The 14,367-nt window shown below is 42.1% G+C and overlaps 1 protein-coding gene across 2 annotated transcripts in view; it reads left to right on the forward strand.

Annotated features, from left to right (window-relative positions):
* Nucleotides 1-14,367, forward strand: part of mmp24 (matrix metallopeptidase 24) — an 84,701-nt gene that overhangs the window by 811 nt on the left and 69,523 nt on the right. The gene's annotated exons all lie outside the window — the stretch shown is intronic.

A 14,367-nucleotide genomic window follows, 5' to 3' on the forward strand; every position in this document is an offset into this window, starting at 1 on the left:
TATGTTTTGCTTGCATTGGAGAGGAGAATCCTTGCGCCACAGCACATGTAGCAAATTCCAATTCGGTATTACTGTTTAATTTAATGTAACCTAGCAAACAAATGGTTTCCCATATTTGGAGCTGATTTAAACATGACTAGTATTAAAATCAAGGTTACGTGGGTCAATGCTAAACACAACAGTCAAAATTCATATATGATATGCACAATGAGTTGAAGCACAGGCTACAAAAACATTAGACCTTTCATAGTGTTCCCAGTTATCTAAAACACTATTATTGTCATAAGGTATTTTGTTAATAACAGCATATCAACAATATGCAAATAAAATAGGTCCTTCCACACAGAAAAAAACCTCCTGTGCTTTGTTTTCATTTGGACAGAACAAAGAATCCAGAATTGTTACATGATTCCAAATATAGCTTCCTCCATAATTTATTGTAATAGCAGGGAGTTGTATGCTAGTAGAGAGGGCACTGGTGGCATATAGAGTTGTATGAGTTTGTGCTGTGTTTTGAATAAGCTGTTTGCAGTGTAAGCCTTTCCAATTTCTTGTAATGTAACGATCTCAGGATGATACATACCCACAAAGATAGTTCTTTATAGGTGTTTGACAAAGCATGGCTGGTGAGTGTGGACAGTATGATGAGTACAACAAATAAAAAAAATGGGAAAATCAAAACAAAGAGTAACTGAATAGATGGGCTTTTGATTATTTATGTCAGTCCTGCTGCCTTTAAATCAATTGAATTAATCCTCATTGATATTATTTTTATTATGTATGAATGAATAGACCATTTCTATTGTCAGAGTCCATCATTTAGCATAATCCTCACCCGATCCTTTTCTGTGACATCACATGCGTACCTGAGATTATTGTGTCATGGCTGAACTTTAGCCTGGTGGTTAAATCTGTTTCTCCTTTGTTAGGCATGACAACGACAAAGGAGTTGGCTAAAGCAGAAACACATCTGGCTACCAGGCTGGATAAAGCTGCTGTTATAGCCAAGTGAATTTAGCAGACTGATAATCATGCAGGACCCTTTTAAAACAAACATTAAGCCCTCTCATTAGGCTCCCTTAGAAGGCTATAGAAATGTCACGATTGATTATAGAATTCATGTCCATTGGCCAGACTATAGGTAATTATGAATGCAAATAAACAATTTACGGATATGTTGTCAATCACCATTGATAGCCTACAATGGACTCTCTAGTATGCTTCCTCCCTCTCTCTGCCCCCCCCCCCCCACACACACACACACACACACACACACATCATTATTTAAATTGTATGCTCAGAGTATGCATGTATTCTTAATCATATTTATATATTTCAGTGTTTATCTTGAGGATACTGTACTGCTAACAATAAGCCTATTTGTTCAGCTGTATGCCTAGATGACACCGCCATCTCGTTCCAAGTAAAGATAATTGATTGACCAGTGTTTGCTTAATTATAAATTGCCATTGGCTGTTTGATGAGAGATGACTTGACACTGTCAAGATTCAGAGGGGGCTTTTACTGACATTAACCTGAAACCTGCCACCTGGCCAAATCAAATCAAGAGGGAGACAAAATAGCTGAGGGAAAGGATAGGGCTTGGATGGTTACTAAGTTCAGCAAGCTAAATTCACTTCACTCACATTCACACTAAATTCACACAATCTTGTACAGCTCCAGTCATGCAGATTTTTTGGTTCTCCCTGGTACTGTACTTGCAGTAATTGATCAGTGAATGTCACTGATGCCCTGAGTGCACACATCGAATAAAAGACAAGAATAAAGTCGACCTGGGAGTTATGTAACCTGCATTAAGGGCATAGCGCTTGACTCAATCATTTCAGTCATGTGATGTAATATCCACTGATGATGACAGAAGCTTTTATGCTTGCAATATCATTTTAACACGTTCTGGTCAGTATAATTATGTGGTACTGTAGCTTGATAGCTGCTCTGGATTGGATCTAATATGTTGACTTCTTGAATGCATGTCAGGCAGTTTGGAAATCAGCCAGTTAGGTTATGATATAGCAAGGGTTTCATGGTAGTTTGGTAAGATTAGACTGAAAACTGGGTTGTTGGGAATCCAGTGATACTGCAATGAGTTGTGTAATATTTAAACACTTGGCCTATATAGCCACAGTACAGTAACTGTAAGATGTTTATTTCCCGCTGTCTATTTGAGGATGATGTGCTCACCAACCAAACTGGAAATCTCAAGAGCTGAATACCTTAAAATAAATGTAAGCTAGATGTACAGTTTATTTCCCCATCAAACAAACTGGAAATCTCAAGAGCTGAACACTATAAAATTAATTTCAGCTAGATATACAGTTTTTCCCCCTATATTAATACAGTCTAAAACTGCAGTATGTTACTAGTCTTTGTCTTCAAAGTAGTCTCTACCTCTGTTTTTTAGAGGGCCATGTTAGTATGTTTGATATTTTGTCTGCTTTGTGTTACACTTTGATCAAATTCTTTGCATGTGCACAAACCATAGGCTGCTGCCAGTTTTGGAAAGATGGCACATCTTTGGAGAATGTTCCTCCCCAAATAGTATAAAGAAGGTTGTTTCAAGATGTCAAATCCATGCGAATTCACTCAGCTAGCTCATTACCATGTATTGCTGTCATCTACAACGCAGTTTTGCACAGTTTATTGGAATCAAGATACCACCACAACCATTTGTCTGTTAATCATTCTCCCATAGTTTATGTGCCAAAAGGCTATTTAAAAAATGCCACTGATCTTGGCAACAAATACACAATTTTACAACTAGCCCAAATGCTGCTCTATCATGAACATCATAATCAATCGCTACATTCAGTGGTAATAACTGTGTTAACAACATAGTAGTTACATAGGTTTTACTTTGGTAATAGGGTTGTTGCGGAATCAGTTAGTTGCGGAACCCCCCCAAAGGTGCGGACGCCGGCCGCAAAACCTGACTCTATGAGGGAAGGTCCGGGTGGGCATCTAGCCTCGGTGGCGGCTCCGGTTCGGGGCGTAGACCCCGCTCCGCTTGCTGATCCCTCCGCTTCCGTGGAACCGGACCGTGGATTGTCGCCGGAGGCTCCGGACCGTAGATCATTGCCGGAGGAACCGGATCAGGGCATGACATAAGTTAAAAAAATACCTATATACATAAAGATTTTAAAAAGAAACAGATTGCACAGTAAAGTAGGGACTTATTTCCATTGTGGTCCCTATTTTTTACACAAATACATACATTTGTCACCTCCTGGTGACAGCCCAGCATTCTTCTGGATTCTAAATTTATATATTTTTCTTTTGAAAGTGCAAACGTACAATTTCAATCACTAGATAGTAAACATAAAAGCAAACTAAATGTTTTGTGAGGTTTTTTAATGATTTTTATAAATGAGAGTTCAACAGGAAGAGTTGTCACACTAATCTCTTACACTCTGCAGACAAAACCTCAGGAAGTTTCCCCATCACTATTATAAAGGTTTGTAATGTGTAAAAGTACAATGTAAATCTCAAAATAGTGAAATAGTATTGTTAACTAAATGTTTCACAAGTTTTATGATGATTTTATAATGTTGGATAACATGTTGACATGGTATAGGGCAGGGGTATTCAACTCCTACCCATACGAGGTCCGGAGCCTGCTGGTTTTCTGTTTTACCTGATAATTAATTACACCCACCTGGTGTCCCAGATCTAAATCAGTGCCTGATTAGAGGGGAACAATGATATAAAGCAGTGGAACTGGCTTCGACGTCCAGATTTGAGTTTGAGGGGTATAGGCTGTCCACCCACTCTGCCCAGAGTGGATGAAAATGTGCTTTCGTGATGCAATTTCACTTCCTTATGTTATAAAATACATTTTACCAAGACAAATATGATTCTTTATATTCTGAATCGATCAGTGGGGTCTTTCTCTAACATATCATTAACATGATAAGCAAGAAGTCTGATTTCGTAACCTAATTGTAATGGGTGCGTGCTGGTGGCAGTGAATTCAGACACAGGAGAGTGAACTTGGTATAAACGGAGCAGTTTAATGAATATACAAAAACTCAGAAAACCAAAATATACAAAATAAAATAAGAGGGTGCAAAACCCGTCGCACACCAGAACATAACTTACACCAATACATACAACAAACAATCACCGACAAGGACGTGAGGGGAAACAGAGGGTTAAATACACAACATGTAATTGATGGGATTGGAACCTGGTGTGATGGAAGACAAGACAAAACCAATGGAAAATGGATCAGCGATGGTTAGAAGGTCGGTGACGTCGACCGCCGAACACCGCCCGAACAAGTAGAGGGACCGACTTCGGCGGAAGTCGTGACACTAATACCTAATACAATAATAAGGACCGAGCTCTGTTGACAGAGCTCTGCAGCTTTCTCACCTAAACTTTTGAGATTTAAGTTTAAGATTTTGTGGTCATCGTCTTCCAAATTGTTTCCGCGGGTCGCAAAATTAGCATGATCCAAGCTGAATTAAATGTAAAAGCCTTTGACTATAGAAGGCTTGTGGTACGCTCCATTGAAATTTCACAGAGATACACGTGTGTTTGTGAAAGTTTTCGAAAAACAACAGGAACTTCGCATTAATATGAAAATACTACATGTCATATCTCAAAATCGATATCTATACTACCACTATATTGTGTTATATCCATCGGATTTGAGAAGAAAAATGACGAGTTCAATCGTAAGTCTGTTAGGTATCCTTAATTCTTGCACAGCACCCAGCCTAGCTGATGCGATGCTATTTCCAGATTTTTCTCTCTGGCCTCCATTGATTTAGTCGCCTTAATTTTGACCATCCTACCAGGGTAAAAACTTCAATATCTTTTGAACTGATTATGATAGAGACATGAGATTTGGACCATTTTTTCCCTACACAATTTCTACCCATTGGTCAAAATATGTGTTTTTTTATTGGACATCCTACATTGGGCCAGCACTTAGCTAGCTTACATTAGTGAGTGATGGAAAAACGCTAGCTAGCTAGCTTTACCACCACCCTGTGTTAGTACGTTTTACTAACTAAAATAATTATTGCGTAGAGTCTGATATGGGAAATTGAATTTGAATGGTTTGAATATGACTCTTAGTCAAACGTATTAAAGAAAGTTCAAACTGAAAACATGTCTCCTCCTCATATGCACCAGGTTGTGCCTTTTTTCCAGTCTGCCCTGTTTGCGCCCGGTATCCAAACATGCATGGCGAGATGCGTTCACCGGTCGAGTGTGTGTAGCAAGTTACCTAGTCTAAATTTCAACAGTACTGCCACAGCAGCATACCATTTGATTAAAAGTTGATAACACTTGATTTACATCATCATCAATATTCGGTCTGGTTGGCTGATAGCCTACCTGCAAACTCTTTTCATGCCACTTCGATACAGCTACTACCGGAAGTGATTTTCATAGCAGGTTAGGAGTGCATTTAACCCTTTCCCAACCTTAACCTAATTACCCTAACCTGCTACGTTCATTCTCCTAAACTCCTGCATAAGTTCTCCTAACCTGATACAAAAAGTCACTTCTGGTTGTAGCTGTTAAGAAGTGGCATGAAAAGAGTGTTTCTCTGCATGCAGCAGCACTTCATTTATTTCCTTGTATAATCATAGCCGCAGGAAGGTGCTAGAGTACAGTATCCCTGATACATTGAAATAAATGTACCAAAGTTATAGAGTTACTGCTGTCTGTTCAGAAAGAAATGTAATAACTTAGAATAGCCTACTACACCACGAGTTGGCCTATAATTTCGCCACAGAGGATCAATAGCTTCTTCTTTTTTTAAATAGCTTAGCAGTGGATTGTGTGTAGCCCAATAACAAGGCATAGACTACAGTCGGGAACACACGGCAAATCTGTCACTGAATAGCATGAAGACAAAACCGGCCTTTCAGAATATTGAACTTCCAAATAGGTATATTGAGCGAACGTTGTTTTATAAAGTAAAACAAGAGAGATAGGATTTTTATTCCAGAGAAACGGGAAAGTTTTTTAAGGACTATAATTTCCTCATTTTGAACCATATGGGTGTTTCCACACACCTAGGCCTAGGCTATTGATGGATTCAAGACAAGGTTGTTTTTATTGATCTCAGTTTGTTAATCAGCCTGTCATTTTGAGAATTTAAAATAAAGGTGAAATAAAAATTGTGCAGTATTAAAAAGATTCAGCCAAAGTCTCTATTCAATGTAAAATGACATAGAATTGTATAAAATATGTTTACAGTATAAGGGGTATACTGTATTCCCACTACATTTTTACCAGACCCTAGGCTACAACAAAAAAATCCCCTTGTGTGTAACTTCTGTAAACCACTCTAACATTACTCTACTGCTTTATACCACTAAGCAAATGCGATGATTTGCATGTAATATTTTTTAATAAAGGTGGAAGTTTTTTTTTCACGCGTTCTGGTACCTCAGAGCTCCCCAGGTCACCCCCCAATCGCACTCACTTTTTGTTCCGGCACCTCCTGATTTACAAATTAAGCACTGAACAGAGGTATAGACCCTAGCTAACCACCATATACTAAAATATCCACACAAGCCACTAGCCAGCTAGCCATATATCATGAGTTAGAAGATTATGAATATTAGGCTATATTAAGATAAATCACATCATAAAAAAATTGATAGTTGATAGCCTACCCTCTTTTCCCAATGACAATCATGTCTTTAGGAGGCACTTTAAAGCTGCAATATGTACACTGATAAAAAATATAAACACAACATGTAAAGTGTTGGTCCCATGTTTTATGAGCTGAAATAAAAGATCACAGAAATGTTCCATACGCACAAAAAGCTTATTTCTCTCCAATATTGTGCACACATTTGTTTACATCCCTGTTAGTGAGCATTTCTCCTTTGCCAAGATAATCCTTCCACCTGACAGATGTGGCATATCAAGAAGCTGATTGTCACGTGTGCTCCCTCTCCGGCCTCTAGGTCACCAGGCTGCTCGTTATGACGCACACCTGTCACCATCATTACGCTCACCTGGACTCTATCACTTTCCTGATTACCTTCCCTATATATGTCACTCCCTTTGGTTCCTTCCCCATGTGTCATTGTTTCTGTTTCTGTGTCATGTCTGTTTGTGTTTTCTTGTTTTGTATTATGTTACGTTTATTTATTAAAACACTCACTCCCTGAACTTGATCCCGACTCTCAGAGCACATCGTTACACTGATTAAACAGCAAGATCATTGCACAGGTGCACCTTGTGCTGTGGACAATAAAAGGCCAATCTAAAATGTGCAGTTTTGTCACACAAAAAAATGCCAGAGATGTCTCAAGTTTTGAGGGAGCGTGCAATTGGCATGCTGCACTACTTCCGGTGCCGACAGAGATGGCCGCCTCACTTCGCGTTCCTAGGAAACTATGCAGTATTTTGTTTTTTTACGTGTTATTTCTTACATTGGTACCCCAGGTAATCTTAGGTTTTATTACATACAGTCGGGAGAAGCTATTGGATATAAGAGCAACGTCAACTCACCATCATTTCGACCAGGAATACGACTTTCCCGAAGCGGATCCTCTGTTTTTCCACCCAGGACAATGGATCGGATCCCAGCCGGCGAACCAAAACAACGACGCCGTAAAAGGGGCAGACGAAGCGGTCTTCTGGTCAGGCTCCGGAGACGGGCACATCGCTCACCGCTCCCAAGCATACTACTCGCCAATGTCCAGTCTCTTGACAACAAGGTAGATGAAATCCGAGCAAGGGTAGCATTCCAGAGAGACATAAGAGACTGTAACGTTCTTTGCTTCACGGAAACATGGCTCACTCGAGACACGCTATCGGAGTCGGTACAGCCAGCTGGTTTCTTCACGCATCGCGCCGACAGAAACAAGCATCTTTCTGGTAAGAAGAAGGGCACGGGGGTATGCCTTATGATTAACGGGACGTGGTGTGATCATAACAACATACAGGAACTCAAGTCCTTCTGTTCACCTGACTTAGAATTCCTCACAATCAAATGTCGACCGCATTATCTAAGAGAATTCTCTTCGATTATAATCATAGTCGTGTATATTCCCCCCCACACATCGATGGCCCTGAACAAACTTCATTTGACTCTATGTAAACTGGAAACCACATATCCTGAGGCTGCATTCATTGTAGCTGGGGATTTTAACAAGGCTAATCTGAAAACAAGACTCCCTAAATTCTATCAGCATATCGATTTTGCAACCAGGGCTGGGGAAAACCCTGGATCATTGTTATTCTAACTTCCGCGACGCATATAAGGCCCTCCCCCGCACTCCTTTCGGAAAAGCTGACCACGACTCTATTTTGTTGCTCCCAGCCTATAGACAGAGACTAAAACAGGAAGGTCCCGCGCTTAGGTCTGTTCAACGCTGGTCCGACCAATCTGATTCCATGCTTCAAGATTGCTTCGATCACGTGGACTGGGATATGTTCCCCATTGCATCAAACAACAACATTACCGAATACGCTGATTCGGTGAGCGAGTTTATTAGCAAGTGCATCGGCGATGTCGTACCCACAGCAACTATTAAAACATTCCCAAACCAGAAACCGTGGATTGATGGCAGCATTCGCGCAAAACTGAAAGCGCGAACGACTGCTTTTAATCAGGGCAAGGTGACCGGAAACATGCCCGAATACAAACAGTGTAGCTATTCCCTCCGCAAGGCAATCAAACAAGCTAAGCGTCAGTACAGATACAAAGTGGAGTCGCAATTCAAAGGCTCAGACACGAGAGGTATGTGGCAGGGTCTACAGTCAATCACGGACCAGCCCCGACACAGACCAGGATGTCTTGATCCCAGACAGACTAAACAACTTCTTTGCTCGCTTTGAGGACAATACAGTGCCACTGACACGGCCCGCTACCAAAACCTGTGGAGTCTCCTTCACTGCAGCACTGCACACTGCCCTAACCCATCTGGACAAGAGGAATACTCATGTGAGAATGCTGTTCATCGACTACAGCTCAGCATTTAATACCATAGTACCCTCCAAACTCGTCATCAAGCTCGAGACCCTGGGTCTCGACCCCGCCCTGTGCAACTGGGTACTGGACTTCCTGACGGGCCGCCCCCAGGTGGTGAGGGTAGGTAAGAACTTCTCCACCCCGCTGATCCTCAACACTGGGGCCCCAAAAGGGTGAGTTCTGAGCTCTCTCCTGTACTCCCTGTTCACCCACGACTGCGTGGCCATGTACGCCTCCAACTCAATCATCAAGTTTGCAGACGACACTACAGTGGTAGGCTTGATTACCAACAACGACGAGACGGCCTACAGGGAGGAGGTGAGGGCCCTCGGAGTGTGGTGTCAGGAAAATAACCTCACACTCAACGTCAACAAAGCAAAGCAGATGATCGTGGACTTCAGGAAACAGCAGAGGGAGCACCCCCCTATCCACATCGACGGGACAGTAGTGGAGAGGGTAGTAAGTTTTAAGTTCCTCGGCGTACACATCACGGACAAACTGAATTGGTCCACCCACACAGACAGCGTGGTGAAGAAGGCGCAGCAGCGCCTCTTCAACCTCAGGAGGCTGAAGAAATTTGGCTTGTCACCAAAAGCACTCACAAACTTTGACAGATGCACAATCGAGAGCATCCTGTCGGGCTGTATCATCGCCTGGTACGGCAACTGCTCCGCCCACAACCGTAAGGCTCTCCAGAGGGTAGTGAGGTCTGCACAACGTATCACCGGGGGCAAACTACCTGCTCCCCAGGACACCTACACCACCCGATGTCACAGGAAGGCCATAAAGATCATCAAGGACAACAACCAACCGAGCCACTGCCTGTTCACCCCGCTATCATCCAAATCAAATCAAATGTATTCATATAGCCCTTCTTACATCAGCTGATATCTCAAAGTGCTGTACAGAAACCCAGCCTAAAACCCCAAACAGCAAGCAATGCAGGTGTAGAAGCACGGTGGCTAGGAAAAACTCCCTAGAAAGGCCAAAACCTAGGAAGAAACCTAGAGAGGAACCAGGCTATGAGGGGTGGCCAGTCCTCTTCTGGCTGTGCCGGGTGGAGATTATAACAGAACATGGCCAAGATGTTCAAATGTTCATAAATGACCAGCATGGTCAAATAATAATAATCACAGTAGTTGTCGAGGGTGCAACAAGTCAGCACCTCAGGAGTAAATGTCAGTGGGCTTTTCATAGCCGATCATTAAGAGTATCTCTACCGCTCCTGCTGTCTCTAGAGAGTTGAAAACAGCAGGTCTGGGACAGGTAGCACGTCCGGTGAACTGTACCAGTCAGATGGCAGACAGCGTGTATTGGCGTTGTGTGGGCGAACGGTTTGCTGATGTCAATGTTGTGAACAGAGTGCCCCATGGTGGCAGTGGGGTTATGGTATGGGCAGGCATAAGCTACGGACAACGAACACGAATGTCGTGTCATTAATCTGCTGCCATCACCTCATTTTTAGCATGATAATGCACGGCCCCATTTCGCAAGGATTTGTACAAAATTCCTGGAAGGTGAAAATGGCCCTGTTCTTCCATGGCCTGCATACTCACCAGACTTGTCACCCATTGAGCATGTTTGGGATGCTCTGGATCGACTTGTACGACAAAGTGTTCCAGTTCCCGCCAATATCCAGCAACTTCGCTCAGCCATTGATGTGTCACGCTGCACAAGGCAAATGGTGGTCACACCAGATACTGACTGGTTTTCTGAAAAACCTGAAAGGTCTGTGCATGGCCCTGGTAGTCACTGTACACATGTGGAGTAACCTTCAGCAAGTGAATGTGTGGTTACACATTTCTTGTTCCAATTGTGTAATACCTGTTTCCGCAACAACCCTATTACCATGTAAATGGCATAGTAAAACTTATGTAACTATTATGTTGTTAACACAGTTATTACTGTGTTAGTTCCATAATAATAAGGGCAACTTAATATGAAGTGTTACCTAATTTCATAATCCCAAATTGAACCTCCACAGCACCACATGGGCTTCAAAGATACTACTGTTACTACTTTATTGTATCAATTATTATTATTATTTTATCTATGACATAATGATAATGAAGAACAATTGAAATTACTTTCATCACTTCATATGGTCAGGTCAGGTTTGGATAACGTATCAGCTTTTAATTGTGAGTGAGAGTCGTACCTATTTCTCATCTCCTCTAACCCTCTACCCACTAATGATGAGTTAGTGATGTTGTTATTGTTGCTGCTGTTGAGCATTGGTCTCGCCCCTTAACTGTAGCTGGCTTCCTTTGTTTGCTGTACCATGTGATTTTTCTCCTTCAGCTCTGGCAGACTGCACTCCCCTCCCCCATCATCTTCACTCTCCTTCCCTCTCATCTCATCTCTCTCTCACTCTTACTCTCCCGCTCCCTCTTGGATGGTTTGCTCTCGTTTTCCCATCCCTCATCACTGCTCTGCTGCTTGTGTGTGTGTGTGTGTGTGTGTGTGTGTGTGTGTGTGTGTGTGTGTGTGGTGTGTGTGTGGTGTGTGTGTGTGTGTGTGTGTGGTGTGTGTGTGTGTGCGTGCGTGCGTGCGTGCGTGCGTGCGCGTGCGTGCGTGCGTGGGTGCGTGCGTGCGTGCGTGCGTGCGTGCGTGCGTGCGTGCGTGCGTGCGTGCGTGCGTGCGTGCGTGCGGTGCGTGCGTGCGTGCGTGCGTGCGTGCGTGCGTGCGTGCGTGCGTGTGCGTTAAACAGGGAATTAAAATCAAATCAATGTTATTGATCACATACACGTGATTAGCAGATGTTATTGCGGGTGTAGCGAAATGCTTGTGCTTCTAGCTCAGTCAGTGCAGTAAATCTAACAAGTAGTATCTAACAAATTACACAACACATACCCAATACACACAAATCTATGTAGGAATGAATTAAGACTATATGCATATGGACGAGCGATGTCAGAGCGGAATGGACTAAGATACAGTAGAATAGTATAGAAAACAGTACATATATATGAGATGAGTAATGCAGATATGTAAACATTATTAAGTGAATGAGATACAGTAGAATAGTATAGAAACAGTATATACATATGAGATGAGCAATGCCAGATATGTAACCATTATTAAAGTGACTAGTGTTCCATTCCATTCTTGACGCACAGATCCCTTTAGCGGGATCATTTTCACCAACAACCGTTGAATTGTAGAGCGCCAAATTAAAAAAATGGCACAAAATATTTATAAGTCATTGAATTCACAAGTGCAATATAGAAAAACACAGCTTAGCTTGTTGTTAATCCACCTGTCGTGTCAGATTTTGAAAATATGCTTTACAGCGAAAGCAATCCAAGCGTTTGTGTGGGTTTATCAATCACTAGACAAAACATTAAGAACACCTAGCAGCCATGTAGATTGGTCACGAAAGCCAGAAAAGCAATAAAATGAATCGCTTACCTTTGATGATCTTCAGATGTTTGCACTCACGAGACTCCCAGTTACACAATAAATGTTCCTTTTGTTCGATACAGATTATTTTTATATAAAAAAAACTAAATTTGTTTGGCGCGCTATGTTCAGTATTCCACAGCCTTAGGCAGGTCATCAAGGCTTGACGAATAGTATCCGTAAAGTTCGTAGAAACATGTCAAACGTTTCTAATAATCAATCCTCAGGTTGTTTTTAACATCAATAATCGATAATATTTCAACCAGACTGTAAACTATTCAATACTGGAGGGAAAGTCTAAAGACTGTTCACACCCTGAGGAAGCCACAGGAAAAGGAATCTGGTTGATATCCCTTTAAAATGGACGAAAGGCAGGCAATGGAATAGTGATTTTTCAAAATAAGAGTCACTTCCTGGTTGGATTTCCTGGTTGGATTCCTGAAAAATTAATTATGTTATACTCACAGACAATATTTTGACAGTTTTGGAAACTTTAGAGTGTTTTCTATCCTACTCTGTCAATTATATGCATATTCTAGCATCTGGACCTGAGAAATAGGCAGCTTACAATGGGAACGTTATTTTTCCAAACATAAAAATTCTGCCCCCTAGCTTCAAGAGGTTAACCTGATGGCCACTGATTTCTAGTCTATGCCTATATGCAGCAGCCTTAAATGTGCTAGTGATGGCTGTTTAACAGTGTAATGGCCTTGAGATAGAAGCTGTTTTTCAGTCTCTCGGTCTCAGCTTTTATGCACCTGTACTGACCTCGCCAGGCAGTGGCTCGGGTGGTTGATGTCCTTGATGATCTTTTTGGCCTTCCTGTGACATCGGGTGCTCTAGGTGTCCTGGAGGGCGGGTAGTTTGCCCCCGGTGATGCGCTGGGCTGACCACACCACCCTCTGGAGAGCCTTGCGGTTGCGGGCAGTGCAGTTGCCATACCAGGCGTTGATATAGCCCGACAGAATGCATTCAATAATAAGAAACATTAAGACAAACCAATACAGCCTGAAGACTGAGGCTACTGAGGGCTAAATAAAGGTGAAGTAATCAAGGTCATGATGAAGTCCAGGTGTGGATTACGATGTGGAGCAGGTGCGTGCCCTGAGTCTGCACAACCCTGCCAGGACCTAGGATCAAGGGGAACACTCAAGTTTTTTAATACTATATCTCTTGACACATTGATGAAAATAGTCATGGTCTAAACCTTCAAGCTGCATACTGGACCCTATTCCAACTAAACAACTAAAAGAGCTGCTTCCTGTGCTTGGCCCTCCTATGTTGAACATAATAAACGGCTCCCTATCCACCGTATGTGTACCAATCTCACTAAAAGTGGCAGTAATAAAGCCTCTCTTGAAAAAGCCAAACCTTGACCCAGAAAATATAAAAAACGATCGGCCTATATCGAATCTCCCATTCCTCCCCAAAACATTTTTAAAAAGCTGTTGCACAGCAACTCACTGCCTTCCTGAAGACAGACAATGTATATGAAACTCTTCAGTCTGGTTTTAGATCCCATCATAGCACTGAGACTGCACTCGTGAGGGTGGTAAATTACCTTTTAAATGCGTCAGATCAAGGCTCGGCATCTGTCCTCGTGATCCTAGACCTTAGTGATACTTTTGATACCATCGATCACCACATTCTTTTGGAGAGATTAGAAACCCAAATTGGTCTACACGAACAAGTTCTGGCCTGGTTTAGATCTTATCTGTCGGAAAGATATCAGTTTATCTCTGTGGAAGGTTTTTCCTCTCAACTGTAAATTCCGGTGTTCCTCGAGGTTCCGTTTTAGGACCACTATTGTTTTCACTATATATCTTACCTCTTGGTGATGTCATTCGGAAACATAATGTTAACTTTCACTGCTATGCGGACGGTACACAGCTGTACATTTCGATGAAACATGGTGAAGCCCCAAAATTTCCCTCACTGGAAGCCTGTGTTTCAGACATAAGGAAGTGGATGGCGGAATATTTTTTACTTTTAAACTC

The sequence above is a fragment of the Salvelinus sp. IW2-2015 genome, linkage group LG1 (assembly GCF_002910315.2).
Source record: "Salvelinus sp. IW2-2015 linkage group LG1, ASM291031v2, whole genome shotgun sequence".
Lineage (NCBI taxonomy): Eukaryota > Metazoa > Chordata > Actinopteri > Salmoniformes > Salmonidae > Salvelinus > Salvelinus sp. IW2-2015.